The sequence below is a fragment of the Dama dama genome, chromosome 25, assembly GCF_033118175.1.
Source record: "Dama dama isolate Ldn47 chromosome 25, ASM3311817v1, whole genome shotgun sequence".
NCBI lineage: Eukaryota > Metazoa > Chordata > Mammalia > Artiodactyla > Cervidae > Dama > Dama dama.
This window is the reverse complement of record NC_083705.1, coordinates 63,397,439-63,412,393: the sequence shown is the minus strand read 5'-3', so window position 1 is coordinate 63,412,393 and position 14,955 is coordinate 63,397,439. Positions and strand designations below refer to the sequence as shown.

At 42.0% G+C, this 14,955-nt stretch overlaps 1 long non-coding RNA gene across 1 annotated transcript; it reads right to left on the bottom strand.

The window, feature by feature from the left end:
• Window positions 1–11,363: 11,363 nt before the first annotated feature.
• On the bottom strand, window positions 11,364–14,907 carry LOC133046736 (uncharacterized). Its single transcript, XR_009690550.1, has 3 exons — window positions 14,781–14,907; window positions 12,977–13,078; window positions 11,364–11,603 (listed from the first exon to the last, which is right to left on the bottom strand). It is a non-coding gene; the product is annotated as an uncharacterized LOC133046736 (long non-coding RNA).
• Window positions 14,908–14,955: the final 48 nt, after the last annotated feature.

The following is a 14,955-nucleotide window of genomic DNA, read 5'->3' as shown; positions in this document are numbered from 1 at the left end:
CATTCCCCCGACCACTTTCTTTTTTTCTCCTTTTTGAGGCTGAGGGCTTCTTTGTTGGTTCCAGAGATGGGTTGACTCACTGAGAGTAGGAGAAATGACTCCCAGTTTCTTCTCTGTTGGCCTGTGGTCACAGTTCCTTTCACTTGTCAGGTGAAAATCCAAGCCAGTATGAGCTAAGATCTTCCCAGGAGATTATAATGTTGATGCTGTATTGATACCGTTTGTCCATGAGTCTTCATGCTTCCCAGGGGGTGCAGTGGTAAAGAATCTGCCTGCCAATGCAGGAGACGTAAGAGATGCAAGTTTGATCCCTGGGTCAGGAAGATCCCCTAGAGTAGGAAATGGCAAACCACTTTAGTATTCTTGCCCAGGAAATCCAAGGACAGAGGAGCATGGCGGGCTATATAGCCCATGGGGTCACAAAGAGTCAGATATGACTGAGCATGCTCACAACCAAATATTCACATCTCAGGAGGATTGAACTCCTGTAGCCTTTCTTCTTCACCCAAAGTCAATTGCTTTAGTGTATTTAGTATAGCTAAAGTGTTGATTTGTTCTTTTGTCAATTCTATTTCTTTTCCTGTTCACTAAGCAACAAACACAAATTCTATTACTCAGGGTATTACCAATTTATTTATTTATTGTATGCTGGATATAATGGACTGAACATATTAAAAAAAATGGATCTTTGCCCTTGAGAATCTCAGAATCTAGAAGAAATGTATGTAAATAACCAACAAAAAAGCTAAGTAGTAATACACAGAAGACATCATATAAAGAGAAAAATAAGTGACTGAGCAGAAGAGGCATGGAAGGAAGTTACTGATACACTCAACATGAAAAAAATAATTAGACCTGTTCCTTGAATGATAAGTAGAAATTCTTCAAGTAAAGAAGGTACAGGGGTTTGAAAGTTTTTAGGAGGTAGAAATGAGGAAAAGAGACAGAGAGGAACTGTTCTTTGGCTGTGATCCATATGGCTTCTAATCTAAACAGTATGTGCTCAGTCACTCATTCATGTTTGAGTCTTTGCAGCCCCAAGGACTGCACCCCACCCGGCTCCTCAGTCCATGGAACTTTCAGGCAAGAATACTGGAGTGGGTTGCCACTTCCTTTTCCAGGGGATCTTCCCGACCCAGGGATTGAACCAGGGTCTCTTGTGTTCTGCATTGGCAAGTGGGTTCTTTACCATTAGCACTATACCTGGGAAGGCCAATTTAAAAAATGGAACCCATAGAAGCAAATCTTTCCTCATATACTAACACTTCTTTACCCTCAAATCCCTCTAAAGTGCCTCATATGTGTTCTTTATGAGTCCATGAGAAAAGTTAGGGGAAAATAAAAGAAAAACTATTTACATCATAGAAAATAGTGTTTGATAAAGCTAGAAGGTACCACTTTGCAAAGAAAATGCAAGTAGTAACTCTTTTTAACAAGCTAGTTAGTTAGTTCACCAGAATTACTTTGTTGCTATTTCATAGCTTTGCTACATTGAAAACCCCACTGCTACACTGGAGCCAGGCTAAACTGAAACACTTACTGGAGCTTTAAAATTTTGTTTAGAGAATGCAAATGTTTAGCGAATAGTGTATTAGAAGACAGCAACAAATGTTGGTGGGATGGATGGGAACAGGACTCATGTGAAAACAGGAATGTTTCTACAGTTTAAAAACAGTGGCTTTACTCACTTTTCAAGACTTGTGAATATTTGAAGGCATTAAGAGATATTTAATCAAACTTGCCTTGTATACATTATAAAAAATACTTAACTGAAGAATTCATGTAGGCAAACTGCCAAAGCTTAGTAGCTTCTGCAGAGGAGCCAAACACAACCATAATTAAACTATGAGGGTCAGTAAGTGGCTTTGTGAATTATCACATGTATGTTAAGTAACTTTGGTAATTGACAGAAACAGTTCCTGAGATGCACAAGTATTGGGTAGATGAAGTAAGCCAAGTGCCTGGGAATAAATCTGTGGAACACAGGAGGATGAAGGTAGCAATTTCCAACCCTTTGGAGCCCCTACCAGTTTACAATGGAAGGGGTTTGTGAGAAACTTCTTACCCCTTTTAAACTTGTAGACTGTGATGAAGATCCATGAGGTGTGCTCCCCCTGGGGCTTACAGGTCTGTGGGAAGATGTGCTAGGTCATGCCATGCTACCACTTGGTTGTCTGTCCCCATGAACATGGATCTGCCTGTCCCAGGGGTAGTCACAGTTATCTCAGAGTTAAAAAGTGAAGTGGCAACTCCGGGAGCAGGAAGTCAAGACAAATTCAGGGGGATAGTTTGATAGAATTGGGGCCGGCAGCCTCCCTTCCCCAACCACAGAGGTTAAAAATAATCACTGGTGAAAGCTGGACATGTCAGACCACAAAGGAAGAGGGTGGCTCCAGACAAGAAAAGGACTAAGGCACAGAAGATGCGGTGTCAGAGGAGTGAGCGGTACCCTAGATCTGGAGAAGTAAGGAATGCATGAACTGAAAATGTGAAGAGTCGAGGTCAAGAATCGAGGTTGAGAATCTTGGAGACAAACAGGTAGCAAGCTCATCTTAATATCAGAAAGAGTGGGTAAGAGTGGATATGTGTAGATGTATAATTGATTCACTTTGCAATACCCCTGAAGCTAACACATCATTGTAGATCAACTATACTCCAGTAAAAGTGGTGGGAAGCCCCCACTACTGTGCTAACAGCAGCTAAATTCTCTCACCTATTCTACAGCAGATGCCTGTTAGCACATCCCTGGGCTTCTACGATCTGTCAGTTCTTCACCATAAAGCCTGCTGATCTGAAAAATATCAGTCAGATCAAATTGGTTTCCCAATTTGCATTATAATTAAAATAGAGTTCAAAATGATTATCATGTTCACAAAACCCTGTATAATCTGACTTATGCTCCTTTTCCAGCAAACCTGGAAAGTTTCCATTTATTCACAACATTCTCCCCATCCTGGCTGCTGTAGATTAGAATGTTTTTTCTTAATTCCTCACTTCCTGCTTCTGTCATGTGACTTTGCAATGCGCCGAAGTGGACCAAGCCACTCCCTCATCCATTGGGTTTGGACTTGGCTGAGTGACTTTTGTTTCTGAGGCTTGTGAAAGTTTAGAATACTCTTGCAAGTTTTGGCCTGACCTTTCTGAGTTCTGAGACCCACCATGAGAAGGGCGTGTACTAGTGACTTCATTTCCTTTGGCCTGGGCTCCAGAGGGACTTGTGGGGGAAACCTGAAACTTACCTGCATTCTGGCACCAAGCAGGGTTCACCCACAAGCCTACATTAGGGTGATCCAACACTAACGAACGCTAACTGTTGCTGAAGCTGAAGCTCCAATCCTTTGGCCACCTGACGTGAAGAGCCGACTCACTGGAAAAGACCCTGATGCTGAGAAGGACTAAGGGCAGGAGGAGAAGGGGGTGGTAGAGGATGAGATGGTTGGATGGCATCAAAGACCCAATGGCCATGAGTTTGAGCAAACTACAGGAGATAGTGAAGGACAGAGGAGCCTGGCGTGCTGCAGTCCATGGGGTTGCAAAGAGACGGACACGACTGAGCGACTGAACAACAAAATCCATGAATGACTCCACCTCCGTGAAAGCGGAGACCTGTTACCTTAATCACTGCAGTAGTTCTAGGACTTGCAACAGTGTTGAATTCCTGCTGAGGTGACACTGGACTCTCCTGAAACTTTGTGCAGCTGGGCTGTGATTACTAGTTATAAGGCCATTGGCTGTTATTCTAGTTTTCACAGCTCTCAAGATCACAAACATGAAGTCACAAAATCTTTCCCATCACACCCTAAGTGCCCACTTATAGCTGGGAAAGAGGGATAGCTTGACCAATACTGAAAGTTCTTGGAGTTTTGCAGAGAAAGAGGAGACATAAGTGAAAACTGTTTACATCAGGGAATTTGCTGCTGCCAGAGAACCAATGCACATGTTTCCACTTTAAACAAATTATCTGTTGCTGCTGTTGTTGAGTCACTAAGTTATCTCTGACTTTTTGCAACCCCATGGACTGTAGCACCCCAGGCTTCTCTGTCCTTTACCATTTCCCAGAGTTTCCTCAAGCTCATTGTGCACAGAGTTGGTGATACCATCCAACCATCTCATCCTCTATTATCCCCTTCTCCTCCTGCCCTCCATCTTTCCCAGCATCAGGGTCTTTTCCAATGAGTCAGCTCTTTGGATCAGGGGGCCAAAGGATCTGAGCTTCAGCTTTAGCATCAGTCCTTCTAATGAATATTTATGCTGATTTCCTTTAGGACTGATCGAGAAAGTCACACTGAATTTCAGGAAAGTTTTATAATATCTATAGTTGAGAAAGATACATTCCTTTGTTATTTTGCAACTTTTCCACATAAGATTTCAGGTTTAAATTGACTGAATCTTGATAAAGACACTGAAAATAGCATTTCTTCATGTTGAATAAATGTACATAATTCATACACTAAAACAGTGTATTCAGATATGATGGCAAATGAATAGAGTGACATTTTCAGGGGCACATACAGTGGAAAATTTTCTGTTTTGTTTATGTATATTTTCTATGTAATTTAAAATTTCTCATTTAAGCATCATGCATTTTAGTATACATTCAGTTCAGTTCAGTTGAGTCGCTCAGTCGTGTCTGACTCTTTGCGACCCCATGAATCACAGCACACCAGGCCTTCCTGTCCATCACCAACTCCCGAAGTTTACTCAGACCCATGTCCATCGAGTCGGTGATGCCATCCAGACATCTCATCCTCTGTCGTCCCCTTCTCCTCCTGCCCCCAATCCCTCCCAGCATCAGGGTCTTTTCCAGTGAGTCAACTCTTCACATGAGGTGGCCAAAGTACTGGAGTTTCAGCTTCAGCATCAGTCCTTCCAATGAACACCCAGGACTGATCTCCTTTAGGATGGACTGGTTGGCTCTCTTTGCAGTCCAAGGGACTCCCAAGAGTCTTCTCCAACACCACAGTTCAAAAGCATCAATTTTTTGGTGCTCAGCTTTCTTCACCCTCCAACTCTCACATCCATACATGACCACTGGTAAAACCATAGCCTTGACTAGACGGACCTTTGTCGGCAAAGTAATGTCTCTGCTTTTTTAATATGCTATCTAGGTTGGTCATAACCTTCCTTCCAAGGAGTAAGCGTCTTTTATTTCATGGCTGCAGTCACCATCTGCAGTGATTTTGGAGCCCCCCAAAATAGAGTCTGACACTGTTTCCCCATCTATTTCCCATGAAGTGGTGGTACCAGATGCCATGATCTTAGTTTTCTGAATGTTGAGCTTTAAGCCAACTTTTTCACTCTCCTCTTTCACTTTCATCAAGAGGCTTTTTAGTTCCTCTTCACTTTCTGCCATAGAGTGGTGTCATCTGCATATCTGAGGTTATTGATATTTCTCCCAGCAATCTTGTATACATTAGATGGAAATATTATTATAAAGACAGAAATATTATTATATTATATTTTCTACTTTTTCTTCCTTCTTAATGAACAAAACATGTTATGTCTCAGGTATGTCAGTTGTTTAATTATTAAGTTGTGTCCAACCCTTGCAACCCCATGGAGTGCAGCCCACCAGGCTCCTCTGTCCATGGGATTTCCCAGGCAAGAATACTGGAGGGGGTAGCCATTTCCTTTTCCAGAGGATCTTCCTGACCCAGGGTCAAACCCAGTTCTCCTGCATTGCAGGCAGATTCTTTACTACTGAGTCCCCAGGGAAGTTCTATCTGTTAGGTATCCAGTTGGCTTTAAGTAACAGTGTCTATCCTTCCATTCCTGGGAGTTTGGAAGTAGAAAGCTGCTGGCATTGCCTCAAAAGTTCTGTGTCTTCTGGACTCCAAGTCATTATCCTTACAATTCTCCTGACATTTCCCTGAAATTCACAAGATGCTGCCACAGTTTCAAAAAACAGTGGAGCTGAAGAAAGAAGAGGGAAGAAATAGTGGCAGAACTATCTCTGGATTTTATTTCCATGACAAAAATCTATTCCAGGTGCTCCTACTGAATTTTGCTTACATTTCTTTGGCCAAGGGAAGGCCATATGGCCATTCTTAACTACTGGGGGTTCTGGGAAAACAAGTATCTAACTTTCACTTTTACTTTTTTTAGATGTGGACCATTTTTTAAAGTCTTTACTGAATTGGCTACAACACTGCTCCTGTTCAATGTTTTTTGGCCCCAAGGCATGTGGGATCTTAGTTCCCTGACAAGGATGGAACCCACCCCTCTCTGGTTGGTAGGCAAAGTCTTAGCCACTGGATCACCAGGGAATTCCCAGAGGGATTTAACTTTTGACTCAAAGAGAAGAAGAAGGCAAGGGAGAAGGAAGGGCAAATGTGGGTTGGGTGACCTGGCCAGTGTATGACATGTAGTGGCTATGTTCATTAATTGTTGAACAACAAAGAGTGATCTTCAGGGGCTACTCAAGAATGTTAATCTACATGCATGTTCACCAGTATTACTGTTCCCCCTCTCCAGTGTGGGGTGTTGCTAGGACAGTAGGTCAGCCAAAAACTACATTTCCCAGGTTCCTTTATGTCTAGATGAAGCCACTGAACTTGTTCTCATCAGGGAAAAGTGAGCAGAGGTGATAAGACAGGACTTCCACTGACTCTTTGTCCCTTCAGCCAGCTATGTGCAGATGACGCTGTGGCTGGTGCAGCTATAAGACAGAAGAAGCCTGGATCCCTGAATCACTGTGTGGAGCAAAATCTCCAGTGGACTAGTTACATGTGCTTGTTACTAAAACTTGGAAATTTATTTACTACAGGTGCTAATATTACCTTAGGGGGCTCCCCAATTGGCATGAGTGAATCTGTTTGCCAACACAGGAGACACAGGTTCAATACCTGGAAGATCCCCTAGAGAAGGAAATGGCAACTCACTCCAGCATTCTTGCCTGGAGAATCCCCATGGACAGAGGGGCCTGGTGGGCTACAGACCACGGGGTTGCAGAAGAGCTGGACATGACTCAGGAACTAAACAACAACACTGTTACCCTACATAAGACAATAACCTATGCTTATATCACCCTGAGTCTTTCATTTGTGTCTTGCTTATGTTTTCCTTTGTTCAGTTTTTCTATCTTCCCTTTAGAGATTTTTCTCATTACCCTACTTTTAAGAAGCCATAACTTTTTGTAGTTTCTCAAATAGGTTGAGCATTATTTCTTCTAATGCCTTACTTCTACTCTGCTGTGTTCTAAGAAGCCAGATAATGAAATATGTTAGGACTTGGCTGACTGCTATAACACTCTGAGCTAACCATATAATGCTGGTTTGGGCTACTGTGCGGTCTCATGTGATTTACCTCCTATAGGATAGTTGCCTGATAAAGGACAAATAGGGAATTGCATGCTAAATGTAATTCAGAGTGAGGTGCAATGGTTTGGTAGAGTATGTGAGTATTGTAATATTTTGAATTAGAGCAAAGGGCTATTTTGTTTCCCAGAGCTGTAAAGTGAACTTATGTGAGCAGATAGAATTTCAAGAGTCCTATATAAAGTGCCTATTCTATTAAGCAATCTATTTACTTTATAATGATGATGATACCTAAATTATTTATCTAAACTACCTAACCACTAGTCATTATGACTATGGTGAACATTCAGGTGGCATAGTGAATACATGTCTAATTAAATTTTGCAGGTTTCAACAGATTTTTCACTCTAAGTTAAACACATAATATCTCTGCTGAAAGCCAGGCTTGGTCCAAATCTAGGGTGGCCTGTGATGGCATGACATTGGTGGTAGAAAAAAGGGAGCAATATCGCAGACCTTGCAAATTGATCTCAGTTCTAATCTTGCTGTGCATCATTTTAGGATTTTCTCAACTTCTCTGAGCCTCAGTAGTCATCTTCATAAAGTTAAGTCTACAAGCACTAAGTTAATTACAGACATTAAGTGAGACATGCAAAATACTTAATTCAAAACAGCACACTGTTGAAATTCATGCATGTTCTTGTTTTCTTCTCTAATATTATAGTTTAAGTAAAAATACTTATACTAAATGTTCTAGGGTGGGCATAATAATCTTTTTTTTTTTTTTTTTTTTTAACCATGATTTTCTGTCTGAAACAAGTATCTGTTTTGTCAAGAATCCAACTTCATATTTTGGTAATAAACATAATAATTAACAGTATTTCCTCTTTTAGTTAATACATGTATTTCAACCACAAGCCTATTTTAGAACTGAGTTGCCACCTTCCACCATAATTGCAGTAACAATATGCAAATCCACCCATAATCTAAAATAGGAAAATAAAGATGAGCAGGTGATTTAGTTTTTTGAAGGCAACCTAGTGTGCTAACAAGGGGAGAAAAGTCAATATAAATTGAATAAACTCCAGTTTAAATAAACTCTAGTTTATTTAAAGTTTTAAAATAAACTTTAAAAGAAAACTCATTTCTTCCTTTTAAAGACAGGTATTTATTATGATCATTCTCAGTATTTTTTTTATCTCAGGGAGTGCAGCTTTGAAAGTTTCTCCCAAAATGGATTTCATGGGAGGATTCATTTTCTCTCCAGTATTTCCAGGGAGACTTACAGCAATGATGTGACCCTTTGCAAGCTTGTAACCAACACTCCAGTTGAGGGAAAGAGGTGCATTGATTGGTTCCTGGCCCCATGGCTCCACAGGGCTCTGGCAGTCTGTCTTTTCCCGGGGCCAAGTACACAGAGAAGATTAACTTGATCTTCTGGGGCTCCACCTCCAGTAAAAACAGACTCCTGTGGTATTGTAAGGGATTCCCAGGTGGTGCCAGCAGTAAAAAAACCAGCTGTCAATGCAGAATTGTACACAAGAGACAGGGGTTCGATTCCTGGGAGGGAAAAATCCCCTGGAGGAGGGCCTGGCAACCCACTCCAGTATTCTTGCCTGGAGAATCCCCAAGGACAGTGAAGCCTGGTGGCTATGGTACATAAGGTTGCAAAGAATCGGACACAACTGAAGTGACTTAGCACGCATGGACACATGGTGTTTTAAATCAAGCTAGATTTTGGATTCAATACTCTAAAAATATACTATTAGAAAAGAATATATTCCCATTACTCAGAGTATGGATTTATCAATATTTCTTAAAGTAGCTCAAAGGTCACTGAGTTAGCTACTTAAAAATAGAAAAGAAGATGTGAATATCAATTGACATTTAGATTTCTCTACTTTTATGTTTTTCTTTTTGTATCAGGTCAACAAAAGACAAAGTCACTGGACAATTTACTAATTTAGCAATTGGCCAGTTCCTTTCATCAGTGGAGTTTTTTAACTCTGATATTCCCAAACCCAAAGTTTAGGGTATGAACCATTTTAGGCTTCTTTGCCTAAATTACTCAGTGCTGAGTAGACACAGATGTAAATCCAATTAACACTAAGAGATCAGTGATCATTACGGTTCTGGCTCTCCCATATGTGGATGAAGAAGAAGTGGGAGGTGTTATAAATGATAGTACAGGAAAAATACACAGAAATCTTGTGGTGAAAGGGCTTCTTTTTTCAACTTAAAACTTTTGATGTTGAAATAATTGCAGTTTTATTTGCATTTCTAATGAATAACACAAAAGGATCACATTTATCCCAATTTAGCTTCCTCCAATGATAAAATATTGGCAAAACTGTAGTACAACAACAGAACCAAGATGCCTATATGGCTAGAGTCAAGACACAGAACATTTTCTGCACCATGACAATCCCTCATGTTCCCCTTTTATTCAGAATCACCTTAACCATTCAGCCATGAATCTGTTTTCCATTTTTATAAATTTGCCATTTCAAGAATTTGGGAGGTTTTAGCTGCTTGTCAGTCACTCAGTTGTGTCTGGCTCTTTGTGGCCACATGTACCGCAGTACATGAGGCTTTTCTATCCCCCACTGTCTCCCACAGTTTGCTCAGATTCATGTCCATTGAGTTGGTGATGCTATCTAACCATCTCATCCTTTCTTTGGTCTTCAATCTTTCCCACTATCAGGGTCTTATTTCAATGAGCTGGCTCTTCACAACACATGGCCGAAGGATTGGCGCTTCAGCATCAGTTCTTCCAATGAGTATTCAAGGCTGATTTTCTTTAGGATTGACTCGTTTGAGCTCACTGCTGTCTAAAGGATTCTTAAGAATATTCTCCAGTTTAAAAGTGTCAATTCTTCGGTGCTCAGCCTTCTGTATGGTCCAGCTCTCACATCCATACATGACAATTGGAAATACCATAGCTTTGATTACATAGAACTTTGTCGACAAAGTGATGTCTTTGCTTTTAATACATTGACTAGGTTTGTCATAGCTTTCCTTCCAAGGACACTGCACTGTAGTGGGGGTGGCCCTCAACTCCTGGCTGATAGTCCTGACTATCTGCCCTGATACCACCTAAGGAGCAGGAGAGGCACTTGCTGGCCTTTTACTGCTAGGGGGCAAGGGGATGTGGATGTCTGATTGGGTCAGTCTGATTCTGGACCCCCACTTAACCACGAAGTTGACCACCACCACTATAACTGGCAAGCCCAGGGTTGGAATACGGGTGAAAGTTTCCCAAAGGACAGGAACTGATATTTCCAGAGCAAAGAGGAAAAGTACTGCGTGGGGAAACAAAACAAAACAAAACAAAACAGTGCCCGGTACATTATTATTCAGTTTTGGGGTGACTTAGGAAGCTTCTTTGCGTGCTCAGTCAACCATGTCTGACTCTTCGCAATACCACAGACTGTAGCCCACCAGGCTCCTCTGTCCATGGGATTTCCCAGGCAATAATACTGGAGGGGGTTGCCATTTCTTCCTCCAGGGGATCTTCCTGACACAGGGATCAAACCAGTCTCCTGTGTCTCCCTCACTGGCAGACAAATTCTTTACCACTGGGCCACCTGGGAAGCTTAGAATGCTTACTTATTTTTAAAGACTTTCAGTGATTGTGGTTTCTTAAAAAAGGCAGTGAGAGAAAGTGGAACAATAGTTAAATCATTTTACATCTTTGTTCAACATTCATTTCTTCTGCAGGATTTTACTGAGTGAGTACACTGGGTTAGAAGCTGTGCTAGTTATTGAGAACCCATTGATGAAAAACCCACTATTTTTTTCTCAAGAAGCTTGAAAGGTGGGGGTTTCTGTTTGGCAGCTGGGTAAAAAGGTAGGAATTTTTTCCTGAAGTTGTACATGTATACAGTATCTTAGTTTTGAAATGTAAACCATAGACACATGTGAATGCACCTTTACTTTAAGCAGAAGTAGGGCTTTTCTTGCTAGAAAGAAAGTGATGAGTGGGGGTTATTCTCTAGGTATGAGGGCTTCTCACGGTGGTGGCTGCTCTTGTTGTGGAGCATGGGCCCTAGGGCTCGAGGACTTCGGTAGTTGCGGCTCCTGGGCTCCAGGGCACAGATCAATAGTTGTAGCACATGGGCTTAGTTGCTCCGAGGCATGCAGGATCCTCCCAGACCAGGGATCGAACCAGTGTCTCTTGCATTAGCAGGCAGGCTCTTTACCACTGAGTCACCAGGGAAGTCCTCTATTTTGTTTATACTGGATTGTCTCTCTTTCCCTCCATGGCTGGCAACAGAGCTATGAGAGTATTCAGAGTTTAATTTCAGAGGAGGTAAACGTGGTTCTGTGAACTTCCAGATGTTCAAGCTGGTTTTAGAAAAGGCAGAGGAACCAGAGATCAAATTGCCAACATCCACTGGATCATCAAAAAAGCAAGAGAGTTCCAGAAAAACATCTATTTCTGCTTTATTGACTATGCCAAAGCCTTCGACTGTGTGGATCACAATAAACTGTGGAAAATTCTGAAAGATATGGGCATACCAGACCACCTGACCTGCCTCTTGATAAACCTGTATGCAGGTCAGGAAGCAACAGTTAGGACTGGACATGGAACAACAGACTGGTTCCAAATCGGGAAAGGAGTATGTCAAGGCTATATATTGTCACCCTGCTTATTTAACTTATATTCAGAGTACATCATGAGAAACGCTGGGTTGGAAGAAGCACAAGCTGGAATCAAGATTGCTGGGAAAAATATCAATAACCTCAGATATGCAGATGACACCACCCTTATGGCAGAAAGTGAAGGTGAACTAAAAAGCCTCTTGATGAAAGTGAAAGAGGAAAGTGAAAAAGCTGGCTTAAAGCTCAACATTCAGAAAACTAAGATCATGGCATCTGGTCCCATCACTTCATGGGAAATTGATGGGGAGACAATGGAAACAGTGTCAGACTTTATTTTTTTGGGCTCCAAAATCACTGCAGATGGTGACTGCAGCCATGAAATTAAAAGACACTTCTCCTTGGAAGGAAAGTTATGACCAACCTAGATAGCATATTAAAGAGCAGAGACATTACTTTGCCAACAAAGGTCCGTCTGGTCAAGGCTATGGTTTTACCAGTGGTCATGTATGGATGTGAGAGTTGGAGGGTGAAGAAAGCTGAGCACTGAAAAATTGATGCTTTTGAACTGTGGTGTTGGAGAAGACTCTTGAGAGTCCCTTGGACTGCAAGGAGATCCAACCAGTCCATCCTAAAGGAGATCAGTCCTGGGTGTTCATTGGAAGGACTGATGCTGAAGCTGAAACTCCAGTACTTTGGCCACCTCATGTGAAGAGTTGACTCATTGGAAAAGACCCTGATGCTGGGAGGGATTGGGGGCAGGAGGAGAAGGGGACGACAGAGGATGAGATGGCTGGATGGCATCACGGACTTGATGGGCATGAGTTTGAGTAAACTCCGGGAGTTGGTGATGGACAGGGAGGCCTGGTGTGCTGTGATTCATGGGGTCGCAAAGAGCGACACGACTGAGCGACTGAACTGGACTGAACTGATATGAAATGTGGTTAGTCACTACAATTTACTTTTCAATGTTAGCTTTGCTCTGATATATAAAGATCCTAGAAGGTGACTTAACCAAAAGGGGGGACAGAGCCTCCCGAGTTGAATAATGACCAGTTTAAGAGAAGTAGAGGAATGGGGAGGAGAGGAATGAGAACCTGCATTCATCTGGCACTTACCACGGAGGTGACTCTAGACATTCAAACTGCTGGAGCTTCAGTTTCTTCTAGGATCATTTTTCTGAAATGTGTAGACCTCAAAAGAGGGCGGGAGATAACAGCCTATAAGAGAGCAAGTTGTGAACTCAACACAGAATATCAAGAGAAGCATCCATCATTCCACTGCTTATAGAGGATTTGTTGCCAATAAAGTTTCCCAAAATGATCTGATCCAGAGCCAGATCCAGGGCAGCCCCTACAAGATGATGAAAAATCACAGGGACCAGGTGAGCAGAGTCCCATTCTAGATGAAGACAACGTGGACACATTCATTTCTAGTTTGAGTTTATATTTTCAGGCAGAGTCTCTGAAAACCCATATGACTCTTCCACATTTTTGACACACTCATTTCCTATACAGGGCCTGTGATATAAGTTTTTAATTTAACTCAACAGACATGGGAAACACATATTATTGGCCAGACAATGTGCTAGATTATATATATGAAAAGATGAAATATAGTTCTTGATCTCTTTGAACTGGAACTGTTAGGGGAAGCACACTGACCGAAACCACCCACTCTGGCCAGGCACCATAGTAACTATTTGCATGGGTTGTTTTAGGACAGGAGGTCCTGTAAGGAACAGGGAACTAATAAGCCACCCCCAACCGGAAGAGCTCCGGAAAGGTCAAAAGGAGACACCACATGTCCCACCACCTCCCAGAATCCTTCTCGCTGGCATCCATCTTGGCTGAAGGAGGCGTGCATCACCAGGAAGGACTCTGAGTCAGAATGATTGGCTAAAGACAACCCGGAAACTAATCCCATCCCCATGAAACAGGGAGCCACCTGACAGAGCTGTTCTTCCTGGGTTCCCCTACCCTACTGCTCTCCACCCGGATGCCCTTTCCCAGTAAAATCTCTTGCTTCGTCAGCACCTCGGACAATTCATTTCCGAGTGTTAGACAAGAGCCCAGTTCCTGCAACAGAACAGTTGAAATGTGATTGGTACAATTATTTAGTTCTGTGCTTGAAAATAGATGAATTTATTTTTCCTTCAAAACATGATCTCTCTGGAACAATAAATCTAGATTTTAAAACTTGGAAACATGATATTTTTGCTTATCCTTAAGAATGAAAATTGTAGTAAATGAAAGGAAATTACCCGAAAAGAATCTATGGACGATCAAGTCACTAACAATTTCTGCACGAGGTCGCAAGTCTTCTAGGAAAAAGGTAATTACGAAAACGCTGGACTTCCATTCAGGTATCATAAATGCTTATATATTATATGTATCATTATGTAAGTTTAATTTAAAACATCCAACACTTATACAGAGAAACTGTGCTGCGTGCCTGCCTCCGTAGAAAATAATTTACACTGTGAATGCCCAGGTCATTACTAAGATGCAATGTTATAAAACTCTAGGTATTTATATGGAAAGGGAATAAAACATTAAGAAGAATTTCCTTTTTCCATTTAAAGGAGTGAACACCAAAAGGCCATTTTAAGACTCTAGAAGTGCCATAGAAATTTCCAAAAGAGGTTGTAATGTATAAAACAAAGGGTAACACCAACCACAAGGAAGAAAAAAAAAAAAAAAAAATCATAGGAACGGGAGGGTGGAAGTGGGGGAACACACTTCCTGGCTCAGAAGCTCTTAAAAGTTGTGAGCCAGGAAACCTCCCGCACCGGGGCGAGGAATGTCTTTGGCTCTGCACTGACTCCCTGCTAAGTTCCCCTTCAAGGTTTGCCTCCCTCGCTCCCCGTTTCCCGCCTCAGACCCGAACGTGGGAGCACCAGGAGGAGGCCGGCACGAATACCTGGAGCTGTCGACAGAATCAGCCTCCAACGCGTGTGGATTCGGAATGCCACCACACCTAACTCAGGCCGTATTTGCAGGCAGACCCAAGGGATTTCAAACGACACCCGGAAGCTCATCTTAGTCATTAGGGACCCAGCCGGGAAAAGAACAATAGTCAAATTGAGCCAAGAGCG